The 13,314-nt window shown below is 40.6% G+C and overlaps 19 non-coding genes across 19 annotated transcripts; all 19 read left to right on the plus strand.

Moving 5' to 3' along the window:
• Positions 1-239: 239 nt before the first annotated feature.
• On the plus strand, positions 240-311 carry trnap-ugg (transfer RNA proline (anticodon UGG)). The gene has a single exon. It is a non-coding gene; the product is annotated as a tRNA-Pro (tRNA).
• Positions 312-1,004: 693 nt separating this feature from the next.
• trnap-ugg (transfer RNA proline (anticodon UGG)) lies at positions 1,005-1,076 on the plus strand. The gene has a single exon. It is a non-coding gene; the product is annotated as a tRNA-Pro (tRNA).
• A 602-nt stretch (positions 1,077-1,678) lies between these two features.
• trnap-ugg (transfer RNA proline (anticodon UGG)) lies at positions 1,679-1,750 on the plus strand. Its single transcript has one exon. It is a non-coding gene; the product is annotated as a tRNA-Pro (tRNA).
• A 516-nt stretch (positions 1,751-2,266) lies between these two features.
• trnap-cgg (transfer RNA proline (anticodon CGG)) lies at positions 2,267-2,338 on the plus strand. The gene has a single exon. It is a non-coding gene; the product is annotated as a tRNA-Pro (tRNA).
• Positions 2,339-2,613: 275 nt separating this feature from the next.
• trnap-ugg (transfer RNA proline (anticodon UGG)) lies at positions 2,614-2,685 on the plus strand. Its single transcript has one exon. It is a non-coding gene; the product is annotated as a tRNA-Pro (tRNA).
• Positions 2,686-3,378: 693 nt separating this feature from the next.
• On the plus strand, positions 3,379-3,450 carry trnap-ugg (transfer RNA proline (anticodon UGG)). Its single transcript has one exon. It is a non-coding gene; the product is annotated as a tRNA-Pro (tRNA).
• A 275-nt stretch (positions 3,451-3,725) lies between these two features.
• Positions 3,726-3,797, plus strand: trnap-cgg (transfer RNA proline (anticodon CGG)). Its single transcript has one exon. It is a non-coding gene; the product is annotated as a tRNA-Pro (tRNA).
• A 949-nt stretch (positions 3,798-4,746) lies between these two features.
• trnap-cgg (transfer RNA proline (anticodon CGG)) lies at positions 4,747-4,818 on the plus strand. The gene has a single exon. It is a non-coding gene; the product is annotated as a tRNA-Pro (tRNA).
• Positions 4,819-6,113: 1,295 nt separating this feature from the next.
• On the plus strand, positions 6,114-6,185 carry trnap-agg (transfer RNA proline (anticodon AGG)). Its single transcript has one exon. It is a non-coding gene; the product is annotated as a tRNA-Pro (tRNA).
• Positions 6,186-6,546: 361 nt separating this feature from the next.
• Positions 6,547-6,618, plus strand: trnap-agg (transfer RNA proline (anticodon AGG)). Its single transcript has one exon. It is a non-coding gene; the product is annotated as a tRNA-Pro (tRNA).
• Positions 6,619-6,893: 275 nt separating this feature from the next.
• trnap-agg (transfer RNA proline (anticodon AGG)) lies at positions 6,894-6,965 on the plus strand. The gene has a single exon. It is a non-coding gene; the product is annotated as a tRNA-Pro (tRNA).
• A 275-nt stretch (positions 6,966-7,240) lies between these two features.
• trnap-agg (transfer RNA proline (anticodon AGG)) lies at positions 7,241-7,312 on the plus strand. Its single transcript has one exon. It is a non-coding gene; the product is annotated as a tRNA-Pro (tRNA).
• Positions 7,313-7,587: 275 nt separating this feature from the next.
• On the plus strand, positions 7,588-7,659 carry trnap-agg (transfer RNA proline (anticodon AGG)). The gene has a single exon. It is a non-coding gene; the product is annotated as a tRNA-Pro (tRNA).
• Positions 7,660-7,934: 275 nt separating this feature from the next.
• trnap-agg (transfer RNA proline (anticodon AGG)) lies at positions 7,935-8,006 on the plus strand. The gene has a single exon. It is a non-coding gene; the product is annotated as a tRNA-Pro (tRNA).
• Positions 8,007-8,281: 275 nt separating this feature from the next.
• On the plus strand, positions 8,282-8,353 carry trnap-agg (transfer RNA proline (anticodon AGG)). The gene has a single exon. It is a non-coding gene; the product is annotated as a tRNA-Pro (tRNA).
• A 275-nt stretch (positions 8,354-8,628) lies between these two features.
• Positions 8,629-8,702, plus strand: trnap-cgg (transfer RNA proline (anticodon CGG)). Its single transcript has one exon. It is a non-coding gene; the product is annotated as a tRNA-Pro (tRNA).
• A 1,573-nt stretch (positions 8,703-10,275) lies between these two features.
• trnap-ugg (transfer RNA proline (anticodon UGG)) lies at positions 10,276-10,347 on the plus strand. Its single transcript has one exon. It is a non-coding gene; the product is annotated as a tRNA-Pro (tRNA).
• A 1,043-nt stretch (positions 10,348-11,390) lies between these two features.
• On the plus strand, positions 11,391-11,462 carry trnap-ugg (transfer RNA proline (anticodon UGG)). Its single transcript has one exon. It is a non-coding gene; the product is annotated as a tRNA-Pro (tRNA).
• A 366-nt stretch (positions 11,463-11,828) lies between these two features.
• trnap-agg (transfer RNA proline (anticodon AGG)) lies at positions 11,829-11,900 on the plus strand. Its single transcript has one exon. It is a non-coding gene; the product is annotated as a tRNA-Pro (tRNA).
• Positions 11,901-13,314: the final 1,414 nt, after the last annotated feature.

The raw sequence follows: 13,314 nt of genomic DNA on the forward strand, positions 1-13,314 counted from the left end.
ACTGTCCATCTAAGCTATGCTTAATTGATCTTGGACTAGAATTGGCTGAATATCTATCGATCAATGTAGACTCCCCAATGGTAATTTCTAAAAAGAGACTGGGTACAGTTTACCTATTTTATAGTATACCTTTTTTAGTGATTGTACAGAAATGAAAGGCCAGGATGTCTTACTCCAACTTGGTCAACATCCAACAGCTTTTGTCGAACTCGATTTTTTCGGAAAGGTTTAGTTTGCGTGGCTCGTTGGTCTAGGGGTATGATTCTCGCGTTGGGTGCGAGAGGTCCCGGGTTCAAATCCCGGACGAGCCCTTTGCCACATAGGCTCCAAACTGTACCTGAAGATGGACTGTCCATCTAAACATTACTTGATTTATCTAGGACTAGAATTGGGTGAAATTCTCTCAATCAATGTAGACCCCAATGGTTATCTCTAAAAAGAGACTGACAGAAAAATATAAAATCAATCAAACTAAGTCAACCTGTTTAGAGATATACAATGCAAATATCAATGTTCAGCGTTTAATGTTGCCGACATTGTGAGCAGGAGTCTTTGGGTATAGTATAACCTTTTTAGTGATTGTACAGAAATTAAAGGCCAGGATGTCTTACCCCAACTTGGTCAACATCCAACAGCGATTGCCAAACTCAATGCTTTCGTAAAGGTTCCTTTCACGTGGACTCTCCATCTTAGTTATACTTAATTGACCTAGGACTAGAATTGGGCTACATTCAATAGTTAAATGTAGACTCCCCAATGGTTATCTGAAAGGAGAGTTACATAAAAATCTCAACCAAATTTAGTCAGCCTTTTTAGAGATAAACAATGGAGAGATCAATATAGAGGGTTTAATGTTGACAACATTGTGAGCAGGATACTATAGGTATAGTATACCTATTTTAGTGATTGTACAGAAATAAAAGGCCAGGATGTCTTACTCCAACTTGGTCAACATCCAACAGCGATTGCCGAACTCGATTTTTTCGGAAAGGTTTAGTTTGCGTGGCTCGTTGGTCTAGGGGTATGATTCTCGCTTTGGGTGCGAGAGGTCCCGGGTTCAAATCCCGGACGAGCCCTTTGCCACATAGACTCCCAACTGTACCTGAAGGTGGACTGTCCATCTAAGCTATACTTAATTGATCTTGGACTAGAATTGGCTGAATATCTATCGATCAATGTAGACTCCCCAATGGTTATCTCTAAAAAGAGACTGGGTACAGTATACCTATCTTATAGTATACCTTTTTTAGTGATTGTGCAGAAATGAAAGGCCAGGATGTCTTACTCCAACTTGGTCAACATCCAACAGCGATTGCCAAACTCGATGCTTTCGTAAAGGTTCCTTTCACGTGGACTCTCCATCTTAGTTATACTTAATTGACCTAGGACTAGAATTGGGCTACATTCAATAGTTAAATGTAGACTCCCCAATGGTTATCTGAAAGGAGAGTTACATAAAAATCTCAACCAAATTTAGTCAGCCTTTTTAGAGATAAACAATGGAGAGATCAATATAGAGGGTTTAATGTTGACAACATTGTGAGCAGGATACTATAGGTATAGTATACCTATTTTAGTGATTGTACAGAAATAAAAGGCCAGGATGTCTTACTCCAACTTGGTCAACATCCAACAGCGATTGCCGAACTCGATTTTTTCGGAAAGGTTTAGTTTGCGTGGCTCGTTGGTCTAGGGGTATGATTCTCGCTTTGGGTGCGAGAGGTCCCGGGTTCAAATCCCGGACGAGCCCTTTGCCACATAGACTCCAAACAGTACCTGAAGGTGGACTGTCCATCTAAGCTATGCTTAATTGATCTTATACTAGAATTGGCTGAATATCTATCGATCAATGTAGACTCCCCAATGGTTATCTCTAAAAAGAGACTGGGTACAGTATACCTATCTTATAGTATACCTTTTTTAGTGATTGTACAGAAATGAAAGGCCAGGATGTCTTACTCCAACTTGGTCAACATCCAACAGCGATTGCCAAACTCGATGCTTTCGTAAAGGTTCCTTTCACGTGGACTCTCCATCTTAGCTATACTTAATTGACCTAGGACTAGAATTGGGCTACATTCAATAGTTAAATGTAGACTCCCCAATGGTTATTTCTAAAAAGAGACTGGGTACAGTTTACCTATTTTATAGTATACCTTTTTTAGTGATTGTACAGAAATGAAAAGCCAGGATGTCTTACTCCAACTTTGTCAACATCCAACAGCGATTGCCGAACTCGATTTTTTGGGTAAGGTTTTGTTTACGTGGCTCGTTGGTCTAGGGGTATGATTCTCGCTTCGGGTGCGAGAGGTCCCGGGTTCAAATTCCGGACGAGCCCTTTGCCACATAGACTCCAAACTGTACCTGAAGGTGGACTGTCCATCTAAGCTATGCTTAATTGATCTTGGACTAGAATTGGCTGAATATCTATCGATCAATGTAGACTCCCCAATGGTAATTTCTAAAAAGAGACTGGGTACAGTTTACCTATTTTATAGTATACCTTTTTTAGTGATTGTACAGAAATGAAAGGCCAGGATGTCTTACTCCAACTTGGTCAACATCCAACAGCTTTTGTCGAACTCGATTTTTTCGGAAAGGTTTAGTTTGCGTGGCTCGTTGGTCTAGGGGTATGATTCTCGCTTTGGGTGCGAGAGGTCCCGGGTTCAAATCCCGGACGAGCCCTTTGCCACATAGGCTCCAAACTGTACCTGAAGATGGACTGTCCATCTAAACATTACTTGATTTATCTAGGACTAGAATTGGGTGAAATTCTCTCAATCAATGTAGACCCCAATGGTTATCTCTAAAAAGAGACTGACAGAAAAATATAAAATCAATCAAACTAAGTCAACCTGTTTAGAGATATACAATGCAAATATCAATGTTCAGCGTTTAATGTTGCCGACATTGTGAGCAGGAGACTTTGGGTATAGTATAACCTTTTTAGTGATTGTACAGAAATTAAAGGCCAGGATGTCTTACCCCAACTTGGTCAACATCCAACAGCGATTGCCAAACTCGATGCTTTCGTAAAGGTTCCTTTCACGTGGACTCTCCATCTTAGTTATACTTAATTGACATAGGACTAGAATTGGGCTACATTCAATAGTTAAATGTAGACTCCCCAATGGTTATCTGAAAGGAGAGTTACATAAAAATCTCAACCAAATTTAGTCAGCCTTTTTAGAGATAAACAATGGAGAGATCAATATAGAGGGTTTAATGTTGACAACATTGTGAGCAGGATACTATAGGTATAGTATACCTATTTTAGTGATTGTACAGAAATAAAAGGCCAGGATGTCTTACTCCAACTTGGTCAACATCCAACAGCGATTGCCGAACTCGATTTTTTCGGAAAGGTTTAGTTTGCGTGGCTCGTTGGTCTAGGGGTATGATTCTCGCTTTGGGTGCGAGAGGTCCCGGGTTCAAATCCCGGACGAGCCCTTTGCCACATAGACTCCAAACAGTACCTGAAGGTGGACTGTCCATCTAAGCTATGCTTAATTGATCTTATACTAGAATTGGCTGAATATCTATCGATCAATGTAGACTCCCCAATGGTTATTTCTAAAAAGAGACTGGGTACAGTTTACCTATTTTATAGTATACCTTTTTTAGTGATTGTACAGAAATGAAAAGCCAGGATGTCTTACTCCAACTTTGTCAACATCCAACAGCGATTGCCGAACTCGATTTTTTGGGTAAGGTTTTGTTTACGTGGCTCGTTGGTCTAGGGGTATGATTCTCGCTTCGGGTGCGAGAGGTCCCGGGTTCAAATCCCGGACGAGCCCTTTGCCACATAGACTCCAAACTGTACCTGAAGGTGGACTGTCCATCTAAGCTATACTTAATTGATCTTGGACTAGAATTGGCTGAATATCTATCGATCAATGTAGACTCCCCAATGGTTATCTCTAAAAAGAGACTGGGTACAGTATACCTATCTTATAGTATACCTTTTTTAGTGATTGTACAGAAATTAAAGGCCAGGATGTCTTACCCCAACTTGGTCAACATCCAACAGCGATTGCCTAACTCGATGCTTTCGTAAAGGTTCCTTTCACATGGACTCTCCATCTTGGCTATACTTAATTTACCTAGGACTAGAATTGGGCTACATTCAATAGTTAAATGTAGACTCCCCAATGGTTATCTGAAAGGAGAGTTACATAAAAATCTCAACCAAATTTAGTCAGTCTTTTTAGAGATAAACAATGGAGAGATCAATATAGAGGGTTTAATGTTGACAACATTGTGAGCAGGATACTATAGGTATAGTATACCTATTTTAGTGATTGTACAGAAATGAAAGTCCAGGATGTCTTACTCCAACTTGGTCAAAATCCAACAGCGTTTGCCGAACTCGATTTTTTCGGACAGGTTTAGTTTGCGTGGCTCGTTGGTCTAGGGGTATGATTCTCGCTTTGGTTGCGAGATGTCCCGGGTTCAAATCCCGGACGACCCCTTTGCCACATAGACTCCAAACTGTACCTGAAGGTGGACTGTCCATCTAAGCTATGCTTAATTGATCTTATACTAGAATTGGCTGAATATCTATCGATCAATGTAGACTCCCCAATGGTTATTTCTAAAAAGAGACTGGGTACAGTTTACCTATTTTATAGTATACCTTTTTTAGTGATTGTACAGAAATGAAAAGCCAGGATGTCTTACTCCAACTTTGTCAACATCCAACAGCGATTGCCGAACTCGATTTTTTGGGTAAGGTTTTGTTTACGTTGCTCGTTGGTCTAGGGGTATGATTCTCGCTTCGGGTGCGAGAGGTCCCGGGTTCAAATCCCGGACGAGCCCTTTGCCACATAGACTCCAAACTGTACCTGAAGGTGGACTGTCCATCTAAGCTATACTTAATTGATCTTGGACTAGAATTGGCTGAATATCTATCGATCAATGTAGACTCCCCAATGGTTATCTCTAAAAAGAGACTGGGTACAGTATACCTATCTTATAGTATACCTTTTTTAGTGATTGTGCAGAAATGAAAGGCCAGGATGTCTTACTCCAACTTGGTCAACATCCAACAGCGATTGCCAAACTCGATGCTTTCGTAAAGGTTCCTTTCACGTGGACTCTCCATCTTAGATATACTTAATTGACCTAGGACTAGAATTGGGCTACATTCAATAGTTAAATATAGACTCCCCAATGGTTATCTGAAAGGAGAGTTACTTAAAAATCTCAACCAAATTTAGTCAGCCTTTTTAGAGATAAACAGTGGAGAGATCAATATAGAGGGTTTAATGTTGACAACATTGTGAGCAGGATACTATAGGTATAGTATACCTATTTTAGTGATTGTACAGAAATGAAAGGCCAGGATGTCTTACTCCAACTTGGTCAACATCCAACAGCGTTTGCCGAACTCGATTTTTTCGGAAAGGTTTAGTTTGTGTGGCTCGTTGGTCTAGGGGTATGATTTCGCTTTGGGTGCGAGAGGTCCCGGGTTCAAATCCAGGACGAGCCCTTTGCCACATAGACTCCAAACTGTACCTAAAGGTGGACTGTCCATCTAAGCTATACTTAATTGATTTAGGACTAGAATTGGCTGAACATCTATCGATCAATGTAGACTCCCCAATGGTTATCTCTTAAAAGAGACTGAGTACAGTATACCTATTTTATAGTATACCTTTTTTAGTGATTGTACAGAAATGAAAGGCCAGGATGTCTCACTCCAACTTGGTCAACATCCAACAGCGATTGCCCAACTCGATTTTTTGGGTAAGGTTTTGTATACGTGGCTCGTTGGTCTAGGGGTATGATTCTCGCTAAGGGTGCGAGAGGTCCCGGGTTCAAATCCCGGATGAGCCCTTTGCCACATAGACTCCAAACTGTACCTGAAGGTGGACTGTCCATCTAAGCTATACTTAATTGATCTTGGACTAGAATTTGCTGAATATCTATCGATCAATGTAGACTGCCCAATTGTTATCTCTAAAAAGAGACTGGGTACAGTATAGCTATCTTATAGTATACCTTTTTTAGTGATTGTACAGAAATGAAAGGCCAGGATGTCTTACTTCAACTTGGTCAACATCCAACAGCGATTGCCGAACTCGATTTTTTCAGTAAGGTTTTGTTTACGTGGCTCGTTGGTCTAGGGGTATGATTCTCGCTTAGGGTGCGAGAGGTCCCGGGTTCAAATCCCGGAAGAGCCCTTTGCCACATAGACTCCAAACTGTACCTGAATATGGACTATCCATCTAAGCTATACTTAATTGATCTAGGACAAGAATTGGCTGAACATCTATTGATCAATGTAGACCCCAATGGTTATCTCTAAAAAGAGACTGACAGAAAAATTTAAAATCAAACTAAGTCAACCTGTTTAGAGATATACAATGCAAATATCAATGTACAGCGTTTAATGTTGCCAACATTGTGAGCAAGAGACTTTGGGTATAGTATAACCTTTTTAGTGATTGTACAGAAATGAAAGGCCAGGATGTCTTGCTCCAACTTGGTCAACATCCAACAGCGTTTGGGAACTCGATTTTTTCGGAAAGGTTTAGTTTGTGTGGCTCGTTGGTCTAGGGGTATGATTCTCGCTTAGGGTGCGAGAGGTCCCGGGTTCAAATCCCGGACGAGCCCTTTGCCACATAGGCTCCAAACTGTACCTTAAGGTGGACTGTCCATCTAAGCTATACTTAATTGATCTAGGACTAGAATTGGCTGAACAGCTATTGATCAATGTAGACTCCCCAATGGTTATCTCTTAAAAGAGACTGAGTACAGTATACCTATTTTATAGTATACCTTTTTTAGTGATTGTACAGAAATGAAAGGCCAGGATGTCTCACTCCAACTTGGTCAACATCCAACAGCGATTGCCCAACTCGATTTTTTGGGTAAGGTTTTGTATACGTGGCTCGTTGGTCTAGGGGTATGATTCTCGCTTAGGGTGCGAGAGGTCCCGGGTTCAAATCCCGGATGAGCCCTTTGCCACATAGACTCCAAACTGTACCTGAAGGTGGACTGTCCATCTAAGCTATACTTAATTGATCTTGGACTAGAATTTGCTGAATATCTATCGATCAATGTAGACTGCCCAATTGTTATCTCTAAAAAGAGAATGGGTACAGTATAGCTATCTTATAGTATACCTTTTTTAGTGATTGTACAGAAATGAAAGGCCAGGATGTCTTACTTCAACTTGGTCAACATCCAACAGCGATTGCCGAACTCGATTTTTTCAGTAAGGTTTTGTTTACGTGGCTCGTTGGTCTAGGGGTATGATTCTCGCTTAGGGTGCGAGAGGTCCCGGGTTCAAATCCCGGACGAGCCCTTTGCCACATAGGCTCCAAACTGTACCTGAAGGTGGACTGTCCATCTAAGCTATACTTAATTGATCTAGGACTAGAATTGGCTGAACAGCTATTGATCAATGTAGACTCCCCAATGGTTATCTCTTAAAAGAGACTGAGTACAGTATACCTATTTTATAGTATACCTTTTTTAGTGATTGTACAGAAATGAAAGGCCAGGATGTCTCACTCCAACTTGGTCAACATCCAACAGCGATTGCCCAACTCGATTTTTTGGGTAAGGTTTTGTATACGTGGCTCGTTGGTCTAGGGGTATGATTCTCGCTTAGGGTGCGAGAGGTCCCGGGTTCAAATCCCGGATGAGCCCTTTGCCACATAGACTCCAAACTGTACCTGAAGGTGGACTGTCCATCTAAGCTATACTTAATTGATCTTGGACTAGAATTTGCTGAATATCTATCGATCAATGTAGACTGCCCAATTGTTATCTCTAAAAAGAGACTGGGTACAGTATAGCTATCTTATAGTATACCTTTTTTAGTGATTGTACAGAAATGAAAGGCCAGGATGTCTTACTTCAACTTGGTCAACATCCAACAGCGATTGCCGAACTCGATTTTTTCAGTAAGGTTTTGTTTACGTGGCTCGTTGGTCTAGGGGTATGATTCTCGCTTAGGGTGCGAGAGGTCCCGGGTTCAAATCCCGGAAGAGCCCTTTGCCACATAGACTCCAAACTGTACCTGAAGATGGACTATCCATCTAAGCTATACTTAATTGATCTAGGACTAGAATTGGCTGAACATCTATCGATCAATGTAGACTCCCCAATGGTTATCTCTTAAAAGAGACTGAGTACAGTATACCTATTTTATAGTATACCTTTTTTAGTGATTGTACAGAAATGAAAGGCCAGGATGTCTCACTCCAACTTGGTCAACATCCAACAGCGATTGCCGAACTCGATTTTTTGGGTAAGGTTTTGTTTACGTGGCTCGTTGGTCTAGGGGTATGGTTCTTGCTTAGGGTGCGAGAGGTCCCGGGTTCAAATCCCGGACGAGCCCTTTGCCACATAGACTCCAAACTGTACCTGAAGGTGGACTGTCCATCTAAGCTATGCTTAATTGATCTTGGACTAGAATTGGCTGAATATCTATCGATCAATGTAGACTCCCCAATGGTTATTTCTAAAAAGAGACTGGGTACAGTTTACCTATTTTATAGTATACCTTTTTTAGTGATTGTACAGAAATGAAAAGCCAGGATGTCTTACTCCAACTTTGTCAACATCCAACAGCGATTGCCGAACTCGATTTTTTGGGTAAGGTTTTGTTTACGTGGCTCGTTGGTCTAGGGGTATGATTCTCGCTTCGGGGGTGCGAGAGGTCCCGGGTTCAAATCCCGGACGAGCCCTTTGCCACATAGGCTCCAAACTGTACCTGAAGATGGACTATCCATCTAAACAATACTTGATTTATCTAGGACTAGAATTGGGTGAAATTCTCTCAATCAATGTAGACCCCAATGGTTATCTCTAAAAAGAGACTGACAGAAAAATTTAAAATCAAACTAAGTCAACCTGTTTAGAGATATACAATGCAAATATCAATGTACAGCGTTTAATGTTGCCAACATTGTGAGCAAGAGACTTTGGGTATAGTATAACCTTTTTAGTGATTGTACAGAAATGAAAGGCCAGGATGTCTTACTCTAACTTGGTCAACATCCAACACAATTGCCTAACTCGATTTTTTCGGTAAGGTTTTGTTTACGTGGCTCGTTGGTCTAGGGGTATGATTCTCGCTTAGGGTGCGAGAGGTCCCGGGTTCAAATTCTGGACGAGCCCTTTGCCACATAGGCTCCAAACTGTACCTGAAGATGGACTATCCATCTAAACAAAACTTGATTTATCTAGGACTAGATTTGGGTGAAATTCAATAGTTAAATGTAGACTCCCCAATGGTTATCTGAAAGGAGAGTTACATAAAAATCTCAACCATTTAGTCAGCCTTTTTAGAGATAAACAATGGAGAGATCAATATAGAGGGTTTAATGTTGACAACATTGTGAGCAGGATACTATAGGTATAGTATATCTATTTTAGTGATTGTACAGAAATGAAAGGCCAGGATGTCTTACTCCAACTTGGTCAACATCCAACAGCGTTTGCCGAACTCGATTTTTTCGGTAAGGTTTTGTTTACGTGGCTCGTTGGTCTAGGGGTATGATTCTCGCTTCGGGTGCGAGAGGTCCCGGTTTCAAATCCCGGACTAGCCCTTTGCCACATAGGCTCCAAACTGTACCTGAAGGTGGACTATCCATCTAAGCTATACTTAATTGATCTAGGACTAGAATTGGGTGAAATTCTCTCAATCAATGTAGACCCCAATGGTTATCTCTAAAAAGAGACTGACAGAAAAATTTTAAATCAAACTAAGTCAACCTGTTTAGAGATATACAATGCAAATATCAATGTACAGCGTTTAATGTTGCCAACATTGTGAGCAAGAGACTTTGGGTATAGTATAACCTTTTTTAGTGATTGTACAGAAATGAAAGGCCAGGATGTCTTACTCTAACTTGGTCAACATCCAACACAATTGCCGAACTCGATTTTTTTGGTAAGGTTTTGTTTACGTGGCTCGTTGGTCTAGGGGTATGATTCTCGCTTAGGGTGCGAGAGGTCCCGGGTTCAAATTCTGGACGAGCCCTTTGCCACATAGGCTCCAAACTGTACCTGGAAGTGGACTGTCCATCTAAGCTATACTTAATTGATCTTGGACTAGAATTGGCTGAATATCTTTCGATCAATGTAGACTCCCCAATGGTTATCTCTAAAAAGAGACTGGGTACAGTATACCTATCTTATAGTATACCTTTTTTAGTGATTGTACAGAAATGAAAGGCCAGGATGTCTTACTCCAACTTGGTCAACATCCAACAGCGTTTGCCGAACTCGATTTTTTCGGAAAGGTTTAGTTTACGTGGCTCGTTGGTCTAGGGGTATGATTCTCGCTTTGGGTGCGAGAGGTCCAGGGTTCAAATCCCAGACGAGCCCTTTGCAACATAGGCTCCAAACTGTACCTGAAGATGGACTATCCATCTAAACAATACTTGATTTATCTAGGACTAGAATTGGGTGAAATTCTCTCAATCAATGTAGACCCCAATGGTTATCTCTAAAAAGAGACTGACAGAAAAATATAAAATCAATCAAACTAAGTCAACCTGTTTAGAGATATACAATGCAAATATCAATGTTCAGCGTTTAATGTTGCCAACATTGTGAGCAGGAGACTTTGGGTATAGTATAACCTTTTTAGTGATTGTACAGAAATGAAAGGCCAGGATGTTTTACTCCAACTTGGTCAACATCCAACAGCGATTGCCGAACTCGATTTTTTCGGTAAAGTTTTGTTTACGTGGCTCGTTGGTCTAGGGGTATGATTCTCACTTTGGGTGCGAGAGGTCCAGGGTTCAAATCCCAGACGAGCCCTTTGCCACATAGACTCCAAACTGTTCCTGAAGGTGGACTGTCCATCTAAGCTATACTTAATTGATCTAGGACTAGAATTGGTTGAACATCTATCGATCAATGTAGACTCCCCAATGGTTATCTCTAGAAAGAGACTGGGTACAGTATACCTATCTTATAGTATACCTTTTTTAGTGATTGTACAGAAATGAAAGGCCAGGATGTCTTACTCCAACTTGGTCAACATCCAACAGCGATTGCCAAACTCGATGCTTTCGTAAAGGTTCCTTTCACGTGGACTCTCCATCTTAGCTATACTTAATTGACCTAGGACTAGAATTGGGCTACATTCAATAGTTAAATGTAGACTCCCCAATGGTTATCTCTCAAAATAGAATGACAGAAAAATCTAAAATCAAACTAAGTCAACCTGTTTAGAGATATACAATGCAAATATCAATATTCAGCGTTTAATTTTGCCAACATTGTGAGCAGGAGACTTTGGGTATAGTATACCTATTTTAGTGATTGTACATAAATGACAGGCCAGGATGCCTTACTCTAACTTGGTCAACATCCAACAGCGATTGCCGAACTCGATTTTTTTGGAAAGGTTTAGTTTGCGTGGCTCGTTGGTCTAGGGGTATGATTCTCGCTTTGGGTGCGAGAGGTCCCGGGTTCAAATCCCGGACGAGCCCTTTGCCAAATGTACTCCAAACTGTACCTGAAAGTGGACTGTCCATCTAAGCTATACTTAATTGATCTTGGACTAGAATTGGCTGAATATCTATCGATCAATGTAGACTCCAATGGTTATCTCTAAAAAGAGACTGACAGAAAAATATAAAATCAATCAAACTAAGTCAACCTGTTTAGAGATATACAATGCAAATATCAATGTTCAGCGTTTAATTTTGCCAACATTGTGTGCAGGAGACTTTGGGTATAGTATAACCTTTTTAGTGATTGTACAGAAATGAAAGGCCAGGATGTCTTACTCCAACTTGGTCAACATCCAACAGCGATTGCTGAACTCGATTTTTTCGGTAAGGTCTTGTTTACGTGGCTCGTTGGTCTAGGGGTATGATTCTCGCTTAGGGTGCGAGAGGTCCCGGGTTCAAATCCCGGACGAGCCCTTTGCAACATAGGCTCCAAACTGTATCTGAAGATGGACTATCCATCTAAACAATACTTGATTTATCTAGGACTAGAAGTGGGTGAAATTCTCTCAATCAATGTAGACCCCAATGGTTATCTCTAAAATGAGACTGACAGAAAAATATAAAATCAAACTAAGTCAACCTGTTTAGAGATATACAATGCAAATATCAATGTTCAGCGTTTAATGTTGCCAACATTGTGAGCAGGAGACTTTGGGTATAGTATAACCTTTTTAGTGATTGTACAGAAATGAAAGGCCAGGATGTCTTACTCCAACTTGGTCAACATCCAACAGAGATTGCCAAACTCGATGCTTTCGTAAAGGTTCCTTTCACGTGGACTCTCCATCTTAGCTATACTTAATTGACCTAGGACTAGAATTGGGCTACATTCAATAGTTAAATGTAGACTCCCCAATGGTTATCTCTAAAAATAGAATGACAGAAAAATCTAAAATCAAACTAAGTCAACCTGTTTAGAGATATACAATGCAAATATCAATATTCAGCGTTTAATTTTGCCAACATTGTGAGCAGGAGACTTTGGGTATAGTATACCTATTTTAGTGATTGTACATAAATGACAGGCCAGGATGACTTACTCCAACTTGGTCAACATCCAACAGCGATTGCCGAACTCGATACTCTCGGAAAGGTTCCTTTCACGTGGACTGTCACAAAACAATTACTCTGCAAATTAGAGGTGAGACTTAATGTAGCTAAAATTCTCATCAGCACCCACATGAGGGATGAATTAACTTCTGACTGAAAGGTTGTTCCTGCACACATCTTGAACTATAAACCATTTACACCCACTGAAACCCGTTAAAACCCACAGTTCCTCATCCAGGACCTACAGCTTCACACTGAAGATGGCAAATATTCATGAGCTCTACTCTCAAGGAGCTGTGTTTTAAATAAAATAAATAGATATTTAAAAAGGAAGGGAAAGAACAGTCCATCTATAATGTTATTGTCTTTTTTTCTTCATTTTAACATTTTCTAAGAAATGTCTGACATAAGAAAACTTTATTTTCTTCTACTTTCAAAGTAAAATACTCTGGTTTTATATAAGCAAACTCACCAGGACAGACAACATTTGATAAAATCTCCTCTGTCATCCTCAACATACCAACCTACCAGCTGTGCTGTGTCCAGACGAACACTCTGCAGGACAGAGGAAAGTCTTGGACCTGGAAAACAACCTGTGGTGCCTGAAACATCCCATCAAACAGAACAGCGTATACCTGCATGTTTCCATTAGAATAACACTGGTATCTAAAGATCCAAAGTGCAAGTAGAAACTATAATAATAGTCATATTATTGGCTCATGCATCACACAGCCGATGAGGAGTGCAGGAAATAGAAGAACCTAATTAAGGAGACAGT

The sequence above is a fragment of the Limanda limanda genome, chromosome 16 (assembly GCF_963576545.1).
Source record: "Limanda limanda chromosome 16, fLimLim1.1, whole genome shotgun sequence".
NCBI classification, from domain to species: Eukaryota; Metazoa; Chordata; class Actinopteri; order Pleuronectiformes; family Pleuronectidae; genus Limanda; species Limanda limanda.